This window comes from Candoia aspera, chromosome 2 (assembly GCF_035149785.1).
Source record: "Candoia aspera isolate rCanAsp1 chromosome 2, rCanAsp1.hap2, whole genome shotgun sequence".
In the NCBI taxonomy this organism is placed as follows: domain Eukaryota; kingdom Metazoa; phylum Chordata; class Lepidosauria; order Squamata; family Boidae; genus Candoia; species Candoia aspera.
The window spans coordinates 215311848-215324551 of record NC_086154.1 but is presented as its reverse complement, the minus strand read 5'-3'; positions in this window follow the sequence as shown (position 1 = coordinate 215324551).

The window sequence follows — 12704 nt, the reverse complement described above, 5'->3', positions numbered from 1 at the left end:
GGAAACCCCAGTGGAAATGCTAATGTAATAAAGCTGTCTCTAACTTATTAGGGACTTCAACACACGCACCACCACCCCAAATAATATGCTGCCTGGAGATTGTGGGACTTGGGTACCACAATCAGAAAGACTGCCACAATACATAAAGTTACACTAAAAGGAACATAGCATAGCATAATTTATTATTAATTAGCTATTAGGCCATATCAAAGTACAGAATATAAAACATCGAACATCAATAAGACTGTATATAAAAATAGAAAAAACCCTAAAAGGAACATAAGCGTTCAGACTTTCAAGAGGAGCATAATTAAGACAGAAATATGCCTACAAGTCCTGAATCATTTCCTGAAAAAAGACAGTTCTTCCTATTATAACTCCTATTGTTATCACAGCAAAAGAAAGTATTTTTAGCACCTAGCAACATGAAAAACTACTACTTATGCATAGACTAGTCCTCCAAATAGTCATAATTCTAGTGTTTTTCAACTCCCAGGCTGGCTGGGGAATTCTGGGAGTTGAAGTCCACACATCTTAAAGTTGCCAACTTTGAAAAACACTGTTCAAGTTGGAATGCTAAGCACCAGACTTTTTTTGTCTCAGGCCAGTGTGTAAACAGGGCAAAATGATAACTAGCTAGAGAAAGTTTCCAAGTTGTGTCAATTCCGTATCACTTGAGCATTCTACTGAACTCTTTCTTCTGTTCAGTCCTAAGCAAACATACTGAATCCTCTACATTCATTATTTCTTGGAACTTGTATTCTTCCTTTCTCCCAACAGGTGGTGCTCAAGGGGCTAACAAGTGTATTGGTTTACTTTATTTACTGCCACATTCAAAGCAATATATAATAAAAATCAAATTAATTATAAGTCCAATACATAGATAATTCACAAATAATTAGTAAAGCTGTCAAATCCTTTCAAAAATTACTATAATCAAGTTAAATTATAATAGGCACACCAGTGGCAGTTCTTAATTAAAAGTCTAAACAGCTCAGTTTTCAAGGTTTTTCTAAAGATCAGCAGAGAGCGGTCATTCAGATTTTTGTAAACGGATGTTCCCTAGGGAAGGAGCCACTACTGAGAAACAAGATGTCCTTGCTTTTCTTTGAATTTCACAGAAAAAACTTGGAGCATCCAACCTGAAACATCTGTGGACAGGTAGTGTCCATTGCAAATAGATTGCTTGATTATGTGCCATTGAGTTCTTTTCAACTTCTAGCAACCACATAATTTTCTCCATGACAATCTATCCCTAACCTGTTCTTTCAAGTCCCCACTTGTGCACTCATCACCACTGTAACTTAGTCCATCCACCTTGCTGCTGGTCATCCTCTTCTCTTTCCTTCCATCTTTCCCAGCATTAGAGCCTTTTCGAGAGCCAACTAGTTCCCAGATGAACTAAATAATGATCTGACTATGTGAAGGGACTAACAACCAGAGTCAGCATGTGAGATGGGTGGCTATACACATATGGTTAAATAAATAAACCATGCTTTTCATATTTAGAACACCATGGCACTGCTATGAGGTGAAGTCTAGATATAATGTGCATCAGGCAAGAGATTACCTTTGATAAACCCATGGTTCCCAGGGAGACCATAAAGTCCTGAACTCTGCTTGAACCCCACGCCAAGACTTTGAAATTGAAATCACCAAACACCATAAGCTAGGAGATTCCAAGATCAGCCAAGAAATATGGTCAAGGAGCTCAGGAATGGCCTTTGTTGTGTAGCAAAGTGGGCAGTGCACAAGCAGAATAGCCAATTAGTCCTTATAGCTCAACAACATGAATAAGTATTCACAGTCCATCATTTCATGAACAGAGCCCCTGACTGCCACCAAACTTTGACAAGAAGATTGTGAATTAATGTGCTGTTATTACATAGGCACTTGACATTTACAAGCAACAGCCTGAGACCAAAACCTATAACCCAGTCACCAACTACTAGACTTCCCTTTCCCTGGAACAACCTTTCTGGAGCTCCCCACTGCATCTTCTCCTACCCATTACTACTTGAATATGCCCATCATCTCTCATTATGTTATCAGATTATCTGTGTCATGTTCACTGTTTCAATGTGCACTGTACATCTTTCTTTTGGGGGGGTCAGTATGTCATGTTCACTGTTTCAATGTGTAGTATACATTGTAACGTTTCACATGCCATGGCGCTGACACGCGTTTCTGTTTGGGAGGGAGCTGCTGTGAAACCTTGTACCAAGCTCTGTATCTGTATTCATTACAATGGAATGTGTTTGGGTTATGTTATCTGTTCAAGGTCTTTTCCCGCAGACCATCAGAAACCGTTAGGAGCACCTGGGATTGTGAACTTGGGAAGATTCTACGGGGGGAGGGATCTCATTTACACCGAGGGTTTTTAGTTTGCATTTGGTGCACTTTTATCATTCTCAGCTTTCTCTGTGATCCTGCATACTATTCTTTAATAAATCAGATATCTTTGAATTCCTGCTCATGAGTCTGATAGTGTTTTAGAATAGGCAACCATTACATAAAGCTGAGAATCACCAAAGTTGTACCGTTAGCTCCTACCAAGATTAGTTTCTTGTGAGGGAAAATAGTTAACGATGGCCGAGTCCAAGCTCACGACCGGGGGACTTGAGGAGATGGCTGGTTTGATGCCCGAGTTGACGGTCAAGAGCGGAGAACTGAGCCTCACCCCGGAACCTTCAGATTTCCGGGAGGAATCGAGTTCCAGTCCTGAGGTAGAGGAATCTGACGATGGGGGAGAACCAGAGCAACCGGCACCCAGCGAATCACCTGCAGAGTTGATCACCTGGGATGAAGCGGGAGAACCCCAGCCAGGGACATCCCAGGTGTCCTGGAAGTATCGGTTCCCACTGACCCCAGACGCAGAATCTACCACAGTATCAACAGAGAGACAGCCTAACACGCGAGGGAGGAAGGAATCTCAAACCCCTGAAAGGCTAAGAGTGATGGAGGCCAAAATAGAATCGATGGACTATATGCTAAGAAACTTGTCTCTGTCACTGGGGAGGCAGGGGAGGCGCGGAGGAGATCCCAGCTTCACGCAACTATCCCCCATCCTCCCATCTGGACCGCCGGCGGAGCGGGGCTGGAGACGGCTCCAGGAAGAATCTCCACCCCGCAGGCTTGACCACCAGTGTCCCCACCCCGAAGAGGGAGAACTACTGTAACCTGGGGCCCAACCACTCAGGCAGCTGCCGATTCTGCTCCCAACAGGAGTGGGGGTGAGAGACTTTTCTGTCAAGTTTGATGGGGATCCAACCAAGTTATCATTCTTTCTAACTAATGCTAAAAGTTACATGAGGCAGTTTGGAGCATACTTCCCTTCCAAAGAGGCTAAGATAACTGCCATTGCCACCAAGTTGAAGGGTCGAGCGGCTGACTGGTATGTTCAATTAAGTGAGGCTGACTCCCCTGCACTTGATTATTTCGAGGACTTCATGTGGGCGTTAAAGCTACATTTTGAGGATCCTCTGGCCAAGGCAAGAGCTAAGAAGGCACTGAAGGATCTTACCCAGGGCCAACTGTCTGTAGCTGATTATGCCCTGGAGTTTAAGGCTCTAGCTGGAAAAATCCCTGACTGGTCTCAGTCAACCTTAATAGAACGGTTCAAAGAGGGACTCAACCGGGAAGTCCTACGGTGGGCGTTGTGTAGGGACGACCCAGAGTCATTGTACAAATGGATATGTCTGGCAGGCAAGGCTGAGCACGCTCAGCATACCTTCATGCAAACCAGAAGACCTGAAAAACCACCAGCCACCATGAGGGGATCCCGAAGTGCTGCGACTGCTGCCCGGCCAAGCTATAGAGCCTTGGATGAGGAGAGAGATCGGCGCTACGCAAGGGATCAGTGTCTCCAATGCAGAAAGGAAGGGCATCAAGCAGCTGATTGCCCAAAAGCCAAGGCTGGAGATCACGCGGGCAAGCCACCAGCTAAATCGCCCTCCCCCTCGCAGCGGATGACAGCAGCCAAGGGCGCGCCGATGCTGAGGAAGTATTCTACTTCCTGGGAGAGGCTGAAGACGACTCTAAGGAGCTGGCGGGAAATGCCAGCCACCTGCCATGAAGAGCGCCTGCGGGCAGGTGGAGGACGATGGGCGCGAGGATGCTATGGTGAGTGCTGACTGTCCCACTTTAGCAGTAAAAGTGAAATTGGCCTCCCACACAAAAATTACAGAGGTCTGGGCTTTGGTTGACCCTGGGTGTTCCAGGTGTCTAATTCACCCTGATCTGGTTGCTGCTTTGGACCTGCCTAGCTTCCCCCTCCAGCATCCTTTGATCTTCACACAGTTGGATGGGTCAACAGCAGGGGGGGGGGGGCAGCAACCCATTTCACTGGAACTGTCGCAATGCAAATGGGCAGCCACCGTGAGACTTTAAAATTCGTAGTAGCACCTGTTGGCAATCCCTTGGTAATTCTGGGGATCCCCTGGTTGACCTATCGAAGCCCATATATAAACTGGGAACACAGAACTGTGATTTTTAAAGATGGGTTTTACCAAGCTCCTACAGCGGAGAGAGCTGCACGTGCGGGGGTTGGAAGGGCTGTGGCTGCCACGCCATGCCCTAACTTGGCACATTTAGAAGGCTTGCCCGATCGATACCAAGACTTTGCAGATGTTTCTGGGGAAATGGAAGCAGATCAGCTACCCCCCCCCCTCCATCGGAAAACTGACTGTGCAATAGAGTTGGTTCCCAATGCTCAATTGCCCAAGCCAAAAATTTATCCAATGACTCAGAAGGAGCTTGAGGCATTACGGGACTTTATTGACAAAAATCTGTCAAGGGGGTTTATTGAACCTGCAAATTCCCCAGTTGGAGCCCCTGTGCTATTCTGGGAAAAGAAAGATGGCACGCTTCGACTCTGTACGGACTATCGGGGGTTAAATTCCCTCTCAATTTTCAACAAGTACCCTCTTCCGCTCATGAAGGACATGTTAGCTCATTTGTCTAACGGCAAGATTTTCTCCAAGCTTGATCTTCATGAAGCCTATTTCTGCATCCTCATACGAGCTGGAGATGAGTGGAAAACTGCTTTTAATTGCCCATTGGGTTCATTTCAGTACAAAGTCCTCCCTTTTGTGTTGGCAGGGGCGCCCGGAGTCTTCATGCAATTGATTAATGAAGTATTACATGATCATTTGTTTAAAGGGGTCCTGGTTTATTTAGATGATGTTCTCATTTACACTGAAACTGAGGAGGAACACAAACACCTCCTCAAACAGGTGTTACGCAAGCTTAGAAATGCCAAACTCTATGCCAAACTTTCCAAATGTGAATTCCACAAGACCCATCTTGACTATCTGGGCTATAGGGTGTCTGACAAGGTCACTGAAATGGATCCTGCAAAAATCCAGGCAATTTTAAGTTGGGAACATCCCCGCACCCGGAAGCAATTGCAAAGTTTCCTCGGGTTCAGTAATTACTATCGCCAATTTATCCAGAGGTTCGTTGAGATTGCTTTGCGCCTGATTTACTCCATACCAAGGGCTTGGGGGAGACACGCAAAGGAAAAAACCCTGGGGCAGTGTTGAATTGGACGCCTGAATGCCAGGCAGCATTTGAGAAATTAAAAACCCTTTTCACTGCTGAGCCTATTCTACAGCACCCCAATCCTGAATGCCCCTTTGTGGTCCAAGTTGATGCTTCTGACTCCTCAGTTGGGGCTATATTGTTACAGAGAGATTCTGAAAATCACTTAAGACCATGCGCTTATCTGTCCAGAAAATTTTCTGAAACCGAACGCCGGTGGCATGTTTGGGAAAAGGAGGCATTTGCTGTAAAAGCCACTTTGGAAGCCTGGCATCACCTCCTGGAAGGCGCTAAATGCCCTTTCGAGGTTTGGACCAATCACAGGAATTTGGAAGCCCTCTGTACCCCCCGGCGTCTCAGTCCTAAACAAATTTGCTGGGCTCAGTTTTTCAGTCGTTTCAACTTCCAGTTGAAATTTATTCTGGGAAAGAAAAACTTTCTGGCCGATGCTTTGTCACGTTTACCTCAGGATTTTGACCAGGGGGCAGATGTGGTTGGGACTGTTCTCACTGAACCACAACTGGGTTTGGTTGCTGTCACTCCGAGCCAGACCCGTGCGCAAGCAACCCCGCCCCCAGCCCAGTCTGGGAAGCAGAAGGTGCAAGTTCCTTGTCCGTTACAGAAAGACTTTCTCCAGGCACTGATATCTGACACTTGGTTGCTAGCTAATAAAGATACTGTTTCCTTCGAAAACGGTCTGGCACGGGTGGAACACTGCCTTTATGTACCCGAAACTTTAAGAGCTGAGATTTTACAGAGCTCCCATGATGATAAACTTGCTGGGCACTTTGGTTTTGTCAAAACATTACATTTGGTTCGTCGTCAATTCTGGTGGCCTACCTTGAGACGCAATGTAAAAGACTATGTGGCTTCCTGTCCTGTTTGTGCAATGTCAAAACGTAAGGGGGGGGGGGAACCACAGGGGCTTCTACAGCCCATGGCCAGCCCATCCCATCCCTGGGATGAGATTTCTATGGATTTTATTGTGGATCTTCCTCCCAGTCAGAAGAAAACTGTCATTTGGGTTGTAAAATATTTTTTTCCAAACAAGCACATTTCATTCCATGTGCATCCATCCCGTCAGCCCCGCAATTGGCGTGCCTATTTCTCATCCACATCTACCACCTCCACGGTAGCCCCTCCTGTTTGGTCAGTGACCGTGGGACACAGTTTACTTCCCAGTCTTAGAAATCATTTTTAAAATTGATTGGCACCAAACAAGTGCTATCCACATCTTCCCATCCTGAGACTGACAGTTCTACTGAGATTTTGAACTCCACTCGAACAATTTCTTAGAGCATACATTAACTACCATCAGGACGATTGGGTGGAGTTACTACCTTTTGCTGAAGTGGCTTACAACAATGCTGTCCATCAAAGTAGTGGGCAAACCCCTTTCCGTGTGGTTTCTGGTCATGACTTTGTTCCCATCCCTGAACTGCCACAACCCCCTTCCCAAACATGTTCTGCCTCTGACTGGGCTATTAAGCTGGCTGATTCCTGGCCAGTGATTCAACAAGCTTTGGCTGATGCCCAGGCTGCTTACAAGTTTCAAGCCGATAAGCATCGTTCCTTGCAACATGACTTCAAGATTGGGGATTGGGGATCAGGTGTATCTATCCACCAATTTATCAAGTCACCACAACCCTCTAAAAAACTTGCTCCCAAGTTCATTAGTCCTTTCCCTATTGTTGGTCTTATCAATCCAGTTACTGTTAAATTGGACCTGCCTCACAAAATGAAACGCTTGCACCCTGTTTTCCATTGCAGCTTGCTCAAGCCTGTCCACCACTCCTCCCGCTGGCATCCCCAACCTCCTCCTCCTGCTCTGATCATGATTGATGGCCAACAGCACTTTGAGGTCAAGGAGGTTGTTGATTCTCACAAGCTTCAAGGCACCCTCCAGTATCTGGTCCGATGGAAACATTTTCCTCATCCTGAATGGGTGTCTGCTCGCCATGTTAATGCTCCTGATTTAGTTCGCCGTTTCCACTTTGCTTATCCTTTGAAGCCTGCTGCTTAGTGTTTTCTTTCTTTTGGGGGGGGCAGTATGTCATGTTCACTGTTTCAATGTGTAGTATAAATTGTAACGTTTCACATGCCATGGCGCTGACGCGCGTTTCTGTTTGGGAGGGAGCTGCTGTGAAGCCTTGTACCAAGCTCTGTTTGTTCATTACAATGGAATGTGTAATTGTTCATTACAATGGAATGTGTTTGGGTTATGTTATCTGTTCAAGGTCTTTTCCCGCAGACCATCAGAAACCGTTAGGAGCACCTGGGATTGTGAACTTGGGAAGATTCTACGGGGGGAGGGACCTCATTTGCATTGAGGGTTTTTAGTTTGCATTTGGCGCGCTTTTATCATTCTCAGCTTTCTCTGTGATCCTGCATACTATTCTTTAATAAATCAGATATCTTTGAATTCCTGCTCATGAGTCTGATAGTGTTTTAGAATAGGCAACCATTACAGTCTGCATTTGTTGGATCCTATTTCTAGCCAATGGAGCTGTTTCTCTGCCAAACACCAATTCCCCAGGTATTTTCCCTCCCACTTTTTCAGCTCAACTTCATTTTGCACTTATTTGAAAAGGCCAGTCCTTGTCTGAAAAAGCTACTCAGATCCCATCCCACAGTCTACACATTCACATGATATTTCACATTTTCATACCCACATTTTCTATTCCTTAAATTAAAATGTTATTGTTTATCCCTTCCCACCCAGCCCCCTCTCATGAGGCTGATTGAGGTAGGAATCCCTCCCATTCTCACTTTGGGGGGATTATCCTTCTGCGGGATCTACCCACTGTGAGGCACCCCTTCTGTTAGTCACCACTTAGCATATTTCTGTGTCACATCAGCTCATATATATCTTGTTCTTACTTCTATTCTTGTAGTTTCTCTTTCATTATCAATTGTTGTTCTGTTTTGATTTTTCTTGTCTCTACCCCATTCCTCTTCAATCAAATTCTACCATCTCCTTGCCTTCCATACAAACTTTTTACACCGACTCCATATACTTTCATTGATTCTGATACTATAATCAACAATGCTTACTCCAGTCATTTTCTCAATCATTTTTACTTTTTTGCGTCTAACATTACATGTCCCAATGTTCATTCTTCAGTGGCTGGCTGCCAGTTTTTTTGGGTGGGGAAAGGGTCCCAACATTCAAAAAATTCCCTTGTATTTATATTATAGGGCCCACAAGGGCATACTCTCTCTGCTTAGGCCCCAATGCAGATAATTTACTGAGGTATCCAAAGCAGTCTCCATAACCACAGCTGAAACATGGATCTAGATAGTTGACATCCCTTAATCTCCTTGACTTCAGAACTTTGCCCAGGAATAGAATATATGAAACTGATTGGAAATTATCCAACATGGACAGAAGTCTTACCAATGACTCTTTGAAACAGGAATGAATAGCACCTTGATAAAACGGTATTTAGTACAACCCTTTATTGACTTAGCCAGAACTTCTCCCAACTTGTTTTAGCTCAAAAGGTTATGGTAAAACACATACACAGGAACTCTCTGGAGGTCCTCCTTGACAAAGGAATTTCTGGAAAAGAATCTTTTGTAACTGGACAGAGGCCATAATTACAGCTACTGGATTTCTATCAATTGTCATATCAAACTGGCACAGTTCCAAACAACTGTAGCTACAAAGTGCCACAAACACTGATTAGGGCAAGCTGCTGAATACATTCTGTATACATAGGCTAGAATACTGTGGGGTTTTCACCATGTTGGAATGGTCCACTGGAGATTTCTGTGCAGGCACAAGCATGGTAGAGAGTAGCACTTTCTTCCCCATCGTCATCTTCCTGGCACTGACCTCCAAACAGGTTCCAGCCTATATACAGGACAAGCTTTTTGCTAGTATCACTCTAGGTTTCTTTCACATTTCTGAAAGACTCTATGCTGCTGACTCTATAAAAAGTGGAAACTCTTTTGGCTCTTTTGAGCAGGAGAGAACACTCAGGAGCAATTCTGTCAATCATCCAAGTCATTTCCCTATCCTAGAAGTGAGCCAGGGATTTAACAGAACTGATCCAGGTAATGGAAAAATGCCCAAGAGCTGTCTGGAAACCATTTGGATAAATTAACAAATGTACCTATTTGGATGAATCAACTGTGATAGTCAAACAAGGAACTTAGAATATTTTACAGCTGCAACTTAGGTTTTACAGATGCTACCAAAGTTCTTGGGTGAAGCACAGGCATTTAGCCACATTTCAAATCCATTATCATACCAAATTGTTGTAGTCTTCTCCAGCATTTACATTAAAAAGCAAATTAAACCTCACAGAAGACAGCTGAAGCAATGATACAGCATACAGGCAACCTAAAGCACTAGTGACCTCAACAGTGTCAGTTCATTTTGATTAGTGCAGCTTCTTCCCATTTCTCCAGATGGATGACCAAATGAAGATCAGGTGCACAAGACTGGAGTATATGAAGATGGAAAATGTTTTTTCAACTAATGCTGTCCAGTGACCCTAAAAATTGACATTCAGAGCTGTTTTAAGTGTTCAAGTGACATTTTCCATTTTTTTGTGCACTGAATACTAGGTCAAAAGAAAAGAGATGGTGCCTTACTGAAAATATTAACACTATCCAGAACATAAGTTCATAATTTTGCATTATTTAGAATTCATACCCATTACTTTAGAATAGCTAAATTAAACTTGAGCTTATAATGAAAACATGCATCAACTAGGGATGGGTAGTAAATGGCTAAAATTCGATCCCAAGAGCAGGATTTTTCAGATTGGATATTCCCTGTAGGTGATGTAGCCAGATTCCAGTTCTGTGCCTCAGTGAAGCTCTGGTTCTAATCTGTTTATCTGGAGCTTCAGGCCACTGCAAGATCCGTGCATAGCAGCTGAAATAACCGCCAATGTTTTTGTTATGGACACAATTTAGCATGTTGATGATAGGGTCCAAGTTTGGGATCTGCCCAGCTCCTACTAGCACTTTATGCTGCAGTAGTCACACTCCCTACCCTCTGGCTGCTGGGTACTAACTTCTATGGCCCTTTTGCATTGGGCTGCAGGATAGATTGGATAGCTGGCTTCTGCAGAGGCATCTGCCCACATCATGCCTAGCCAGCCCTTTCCAAACCACTTCCCAGGTCTTACATAGGCTCTGTTGAAAGCATACTAGTCCTGTTTTTTAAACATGAGTTTAGTAGTGTTCTTGTGAAAGAACACTAGGCTTGTTTAAAAAAAGGACTAGTGCTTACCTCAGTGTGCTGCACAGAAGGTTGATTTAAACTGGGCAACAGAGCCAGATTCTGTCTCTGTGTTGCTGGTTCTGTCACCAAAGACAGCATTACATTACAGTTGTTCTGCTGCTTCTGCTGACAATGGGTTTTGCAATTTTTTACTTTTTATTACTGTGGGGGGAGAGGAACCATTTGCTTACTCCCCAGGCTACCTCTGGATAACACTGGTCATAGCCACTTGCAGCAGAATGCTATTTATTTTGCAGTAGTAGCTGAGGATGGACTTACTCCCTCACCTTTCACTCCTTGCCTGCAACTTACATTTCTATCTTTGGACATGGGTTTAGCACTCTTTGAGAAGAACACTAGACCCATATTCAGAAATAGCCTGACTGATAAGTCATAGGTTTGGAATGTAGTGCCTATGAGCTGTAAGTTGGGCAACTTGACAGACACATAATTCAACCACTCCACCTGACATTAAGGAGAGTAACTGATGGTTTTCCCACTCACAGGTAATGCTTGGTAGGAGAGGAACAAAGCCAGGGGAATCTACCAATCATTTCCCTTAACTTGTCCCATATTAAAACAGGAAAAGGCACCGTCAATCACTGGCCTCATCACTGAGGCAGAATAGGATCAGCAATGAGGACAGCGCAATTTATACTTCCCTACTAGTTCTCGGGTGGAGGAGAGTATTTTAACATGGCTGTCCGGCTATGCCCTCAGGCAGAATCCCCATTAATGATTTATAATAGGTTCTAGCATCACCCAGCCATTCCTGAGGTAATCACAAGAAGTGATGCTAGAAGGTAATACTTATCACTAATGGGTATCCTATCATAGTTTCCATGAGAAATACTAGAAAGTATTCTTAACACAATTTATGCAGCCAAAACTCAGTCCATGGGATCTACCACCCTTCTTCAATCTGTTGCCCTTCATGTGTGTTGGGTTACACTGATAGATTACACTGAGTAGGTAGAATGGGAGTTAAGGACAACACATCTGCAAGACAGCCCAACTGTGTAAGATCTGGCCCCACTGTGCAAGATACATTTGTTAGGGAGAACTTCTACTTCCCAGATCAGACAGTGTAAGATTCATGGCCATTCAGAAATAATTCTTACTGAATTCAATGGGTTTTACTCCTAAATCTATCCTACAAAATTTTAAAATTATTATTGTAATACTTTGCTTTCAACAATTTCCCCAGGTGACATAGAAAAAATAAACAAACACACATTAAAAACAAAGATTAAAGCACCACAGTTGCCATAAGCAGAGACCGTTCAGTTTTAAAAGCCTGGGATCAGGATGATGATGCAGCTAATTATCCACATTACACCTTCTGCTCTAGCTTTGCAATAATTGCCAACAGCCATCCTGTGCAACCGCTACAATTCAGAACATCACCACTGAGCACAAACTGTATTTTGATTTCCATTCTAACTTTTATTTCAATTCCCAGATCGTAAGATTATCAATGATAGTAAGGAGAATCTAGTTCAGAACAAATTAATGACAGCATTCATTAATCATACAGCTTAAAATCCTATTTCTAGTACTTTGTAAGGTACCTCAGTAACAAACTCTGTCAGACTGAGTTCACCAATGCGCTTAACCAAGCTGTGGTTAATGTGTTGCATAAACTTATCCCGCTTGTTTTTCCATCAGGGTTTAGTATACCATATAAGCCCAGCCAATTGTGATTTATTTAACACCTTGGCTTAACCGTTTGTGTAAACTCAGCTACGACGAAGCAAAGAGACGCTTCTACTTAAAATATCTAGTGGCTATTTTCACATGTCATACTTATCGGTTACCAGAACCATGGCTTAACCCAGGTTTCGGGCTTGATAAGCCACATTCACCAAACCACGAACCATACGGCTGAGTTCGAGTAACACCTTACGCTAAATGGTGATTGGCT